Source organism: Lemur catta, chromosome 7, assembly GCF_020740605.2.
Source record: "Lemur catta isolate mLemCat1 chromosome 7, mLemCat1.pri, whole genome shotgun sequence".
Lineage (NCBI taxonomy): Eukaryota > Metazoa > Chordata > Mammalia > Primates > Lemuridae > Lemur > Lemur catta.
Genome location: NC_059134.1, coordinates 98,416,712 through 98,423,371, shown reverse-complemented (window position 1 = coordinate 98,423,371; position 6,660 = coordinate 98,416,712).

Sequence of the window (6,660 nt, the reverse complement as noted above, 5' to 3'; positions counted from 1 at the left end):
GAAGTGAAAGATCTCTGTAATTAAAACTATAAAACAATGATGAAAGAAGTCGAAGAGGACACAAAAAAACGGAAAGATATTCCATGCTCATGGATTGGAAGAATCAATATTGTTAAAGTGTCCCAAAGCAATCTACAGATTCAATGCAATTCCCATCAAAATACCAATATTATCACAGAAATGTAAAAAATAATCCTAAAATTTACATGGAACCATAAAAGACCCAGAATAGCCAAAGCCATCCTAATCAAAAAACAAACAAACAAACAAAAAACAAAACTGGAGGAATCACATTATCTGACCTCAAATGGTAGTACAGAGCTGTAGTAACCCAAAGGCATGGTAATGGCATAAAAACACACACACACACACCAGTGGAACAGAATAGAGAACCTAGAAATAAATCCACACATCTATAGTGAATATATCTTCGAAAAAGGTGCCAAGAACACACAGTGGGGAAAGGACAGTCTTTTCAATAAATAGTGCTGGAAAAACTGGATATCCACGTGCAGAAGAATGAAACTAGACCCTTATCTCTCACCATATAAAAAATCAAATAAAAATGGATTAAAGACTTAAATCTAAGGCCTGAAACTATGAAACTACTAACAGGAAACACTTTAGGACATTAGCCTGGGCAAGGACTTCTTGAGTAATGTCCCCAAAGCACAGGCAACCAAAGCAAAATTGGACAAATAGGAGCACATCAAGCCAAAAAGCTTCTGCACAGCAAAGCAAACAATCAACAAAGTGAAGAGACAACCCACAGAATGGGAGAAAATATTTGCAAAGTACCCATTTGACAAAGGATTAATAAATAGAATATATAAGGAGTTCCAATAACTTGATAGGAAAAAATCAAATAATCCAATTAAAAAATGGGCAAAGAATCTAAAAAGACATTTCTGAAAAGAAGACATACAAATGGCCAACAAATATATGAAAAAAATTCTCAGCGTTATTAGTCATCAGAGTAATGCAAATCCAAACTATAATGAGATATCATCTCACCCTAGTTAAAATGGCTTTTATCAAAAAGACAGGCAATAATAAATGCTGGTGAGGCTATGGAGAAAGGGGAACCCTGTACACTGTTGTTGGGAATGTAAATTAGTGCAACCACTATGGAAAACAGTATGGAGTTTCCTCAAAAAAACTAAAAATAGAACTACCATATGACCCAGCAATCCCACTGCTAGGTATATATCCAAAGGATGGGAATTCAGTATATCAAAAAGATACCTGCCCTCCCATGTTTATTGCAATGCTATACACAATAGCCAAGATAGGGAATCAACCTAAGTATCCATTGATGGATGAATGGATAAAGAAATTGTGGTACATATACGCAATAGAATATTATATAGCCACAAAAAGAAGAAGATCCTGCCATTTGAAACAACATGGATGGAAGTGTAGAACATTACGTTAAGTGAAATAATCCAGGCACAGAAGGACAAATCTCACATGTTCTCACACATATGTGGGAGCTCAATATTAAAAACAATTGATCTCATGAAGACAAAGAGCAGAATGGTTACCAGAGCCTGGGGAGGGTAATGGGGAGGGGGGTGCGGACAAAGTGGGGATGGTTAATTGGTGCAAAAATATAGTCAGTTAGATAGAATGAACACTGTTTGACAGTACAACAAAGTGACTATAATCAACAATAAGTTGGGGTATATTTTAAAATAACTGAGTGGAATTAGAATGTTCCTAACACAAAAAAATGTTATTAATAAACACCTGAGGTGATGGATACACCATTAACTCTGATTTGATTAATTCACATTGTATGCCTGTATCAAAACATCACATGTACTCTGTAAAGATATATAACTACTATGTACCCATACTAATTAAAAATAAAAAATTAAAAAAAATCAGAGACCTAAATGGATGATCTAAAACTATAAAACACCTAAGACATAGGTGTAAATTTTCATGACCTTGAATTAGGCAATAGTTTCTTAGATATGATACCAAATATACAAGTGACAAAAGAAAAAAAAATGGATAAATTTGACTTCATCAAAATTAAAAACTTTTGTGTATTAAAGGATACCTTCAAGAAAGTTAAGAGACAAGCTAAACAATGGAAGAAAATATTTGAAAATCATATATCTAATAAAGGACTAGTGTTCTATATGTAAAGAACTCTTATAACTGAATAATAAAAAATCATCTAATCTAATTCTAAAAATTGGCAAAGGATTTGAATAGATACTTCCCTGAAGAATATATACAAATGACCAATAAGCAGATGAAAAAACGCTCAACCTCATTAGTTATTAGGTAAATGCAAATCCAAACCACATTGAGATACCACTTCATACCCACTAGGGTGACTATAATTAAAAAGACAGACAAAACAAATGTTGGTGAGGATGCTGAAAAATTGGAACTCATAAACACTGCTTGTGGAAATGTAAAATTGTGCAGCTACTTTGGAAAACAGGTAGTTCATTAAAACGTTAAATGTAGAATTCCCATATAACCCAGCAATTTCACTCCTAAGTGTATATCCAAGAAAACTGAAAAAATAAATCCACACAAAAATTTGTATGCAAATGTTTATAGCAGCATTATTCATAATTGCTCCCAAATGGAAACAACTCAAATGCTTATCAACTAATGAATGAATAAACAATATTTGGTATATCTTTATAGCGTAATATCAATTGACAATGAAACAGAACAAAGCTCTAGTTTATGCTACAACATGGACAGGCCTGGAAAGCATTACAGTACAGGAAAGAAGCCAGTCCCAAAAGACATTCATATGAAATAGCCCTAAGAGGTAAATCCATAAAGACAGTACACTAGTGGTTCATTAGTGCTGGGGTGAGTAAGTGGGGAATAAGAATGACTGCTAATAGGTTTGTATCCAAAATTAGGTTGTGGTGTTTGCACAACTCTTTGAGTATAGTGAAAATCACTGAGCTATATACTTTAAATAGGTGAATTTTGTATGTTAATTATATCTCAATGAAACTGTTATAAAAAAGAAGCAGGATATACGCTTGATTTTATCTCTTTACTTATGAAATTTTGGAATAATGAGCACCCTCCAAAGGTGACCAATGATTCTTTCTTTTTCTTTTTTTTTGTGTTTGGGGGGAAGAGTTAGCCTTTTATGTTTTTATATTTTTGCTTTGTTGACCAATATAGTGCCACTGACTTCCTTTCCCTAGAACAATATAAACTCCATGTGGACAGGGTCTTGTCTTTTTTGTTTATATGTGTTCTCAGAAGCAAGAACTATTCTTGGTGCATAATAGGTTGCCAATGAATAGTTTTTGGTAAATGTATGAATGAATGCATGAATGAAAAAGCTACCTGATAGTTTCTGATCACTTGTAGCTGATTCTCCCTCATATTTTAATTCTATTATACTGTTCTGTGATCAAAACCAACCATCCTCCTCCAGCTCCCTATATCATTTCACTCCCTAACTAGAGCTATTCTTTGTGTTAAACTAGATCAGGCTCTGAAGCTGAGATCTTGTGCGAGGAAGGGTGCATGTCCATGGGGACAAGGATCCCACCTGGTCTCCACCTGCAAAGCATATTCTTCTGGTACTGTGGTGATCAGCCAGGAGTAAGGGGTCTCAATTTCTGATTGTATGTACTATCCAGAGGGGGATCCTCCTTCTAATTCATTTTCCCAGATGGGTTGCCATGGAGCTATCTGTCCTCTTGGAAGAAATGCTTTTTTTTTTTTTCAGATCCCACAAAGGTACTTTGCGTGTTAGTAGTTCTGTTTCAAATTTTTGGTGGCCTAATCTGTACATTACTTTTAAGTATCCTGGCACCATACCCTTCCTCATTCAGCTTGTATCCCATGGATCTAACTCATTATCTTCTTATTAAAACCCACAAATGCAAGTTTTCTACTTTGTGATTCCACCTTCTCTGTGTGAAATATTATAGGGAAACCTCACAGTCACGTGGACAGGCACCACAGCAAATATGTTGTCCGAAATCCCAGTGTCATCTGTGCCTCTAATTAATTCCTTGATTATAATTTTGTCATTGCTGTCTTTGATTCTTGGCAACTCTTAATCCAAGCAGGTATTTTATTAATTACCACCCCTCACTTTTAACATATTGCTTTACCACATTTTTCAAAGGAAAAACAAAGGCCCTCATGTTCTTCCCTATCCCTCCCCAATATATGTGTTTACACAAAAACTAACTATTTACTATTTTATTACTTATTAAGAATTAGGCATCCTTCCTCTGTTCTAAAATGTGTATCTGTTCCTGTGCTATTAACCTCAACCTTATTCCACTGATTATTTCTTTCTTCCCAATGTATTCAAATCTTACTTCCTGTTCTATATTTCTTCTCAACCCATAATGTACTAAAGTCCCTCTCACAGTTGTGGCTTCTAGTTTACAAAAGTAGAATGAACAGATACTACTTATTCCTTATATGAACTCCAATTCCAAGAAATGGCCCCAAAATCCCTTGCCATATTGGAAAATAAGAAGCAACATGTTGGTGGACTGGAATCTGTGAATCCCTAAGAGATTGGAAGTATACAGACTAGATTGAGGAAAAAGTGCACAGCATAAAGCACCTGCAACAGAAGACTGTTCTAAATGGTGAAAATTCTTGCACTTCCTAAACAAATGGCATATACACACATAGGACAGATATTCCACTGCTGAATCCCGTATCCCAAAGAAATTATTCAAGGATGCAAGATGAGGCAACCTAGATGTTCATTCCTGGGAGAGTGAATGTATAAATGTGTTGGATACATGCCACAGACTATTAGGCAGCATTTAAAATCAACTGCTAGATGTGCTGATAGAGATGTACTGACAGCAACATGGATGGATCTTAACAACATACTGCTGAGGAAAAAAGTATGTGTGTGTATGATCTTCATAGATTACAACAAATACCTGCCTACGATAGAATGCCATACAGTTTCTGGGGACACTTACAAATAAAATATTTATGTTTTACACAATGGAGCAGTTGCTCATGGAGGGAAGGAAGTGGGAGTGGGGTATGGAGATCAAAGAAAATTTTAAAACATAAGAAGTATCTTTGCAGACAACAAAACATTTCTAACAATATAATTTACCTAAATAAAATGTTTATAAAATTCAGAGTGTGATAAACCATGGAGTAAAATTGTAGGCAAAAAGATGTAACATTTTTGGAGCTGGACTTTCTAGAAAAACTAAAATGTAGCACACATTCACTCATGTAGTCTCAATAACATAAAGATACGGCTAGTTGTAATATACCTTTTTTGTTATAGGTAAGCTAGGCCTATTTTAACTATCCAGTGAGAAAGACAGAATTAGAAATAGTGTTTAGAGCTAGTCTGCCAAGAGGCCTTCACAGGCAATGGGACTGTTTATAATTTATGCTAATTTTACTTTTTACAATGAAATGATTTCCTTGAGTCAACATTTATTACATCACTCTATCCATTTTAGATCTGGATTCTACTCTAGAAACGTGCCCCTTCGTAGAATTTCTATTGTATGGGAGAATCCCTTAACTGAGGCTGACCATATTCAACCTGAGATAAATTTATGCTCAGCTCTCCACACAGAAGAGAATAACTATACTCACCAATTTTAATTTTTATTAATGGGATAGGAGAAGAAAAGTACTGAGATGGATGTAATTAAATTACATTTTTCAAGAAGCCTCTTGAACAAATGAAGTTCTTCATTCACCACTAAACTTTCCTCCTCGACCGAGGTCATGATGGTTCCTTAATATGCAGGAAAAGGATCCCCTTCTGCCATGAACCTGAGATAAGTTAGTACACTGATCAATAATACACGCTAAAATAAAGAACTGTGGGATTTGGGGCAGCATTTTTGAAAGAATTCTAATACGAATATTCTCATCATTGAGATTTTACAGTCAAACCATGTGCTTTTGATGCTTTTAAATTTTTTCCCCTTTCTTCACTTTCTCCCTCCCTTCTCTCCTTCCTTCCTTCTTTTTTGTTTCTTTAGGTTGTAATCTAAAGACAATGCTAAATAACGAGATAGTCTCCAAGGCAAGGATTGATCATAAAGACATATAGTTTTCTACTCAAATTTGATTTGTGTAGATTACTATTAAGTATAGCATTGAATATCTATCAGTTTAAATTCTGTCTAGTCTGAGTAGAAACCTGTGTGTTCTTATATGCTTAATCCATGCTCTTTCTCTTTTCACTTCATTCAGAGGAGAATTAAGAATGAGACCTCTGTGTGTGTATGTGTGTGTGTGTATGTGTATGTGTGTTTAGTGTGTGTTTTTATTTACTTCGCTTTTAACTAGAACTATGGTTTTTTTCTAGATTATGAGTTTTAATGCCTTCAGTTAGAACTTCAGCTCCTCATTTTACTACTTAAAGAAATTTTATTGAAAAGTTATCAGTGATCCAGATATCAGGGTATTTTTAATACCCTAATTCCTCTGGAATAACATCTAACACGTTTTTAAAAGGGAATGACTTTTGCCATACAAATGAAGATGCAGCCTCTGAGTGTCAAGAGATAGTGGGAAACTCAAGGAAAAAATTGTTTGATAATTTCTTCTCCCTTCCTAATTAATTTTATCAGGTTAATTCCAAATAAAGATTAAGCAAGTCTATCTACAGATTAAGATGGTAAACTAAACAAGGCATAC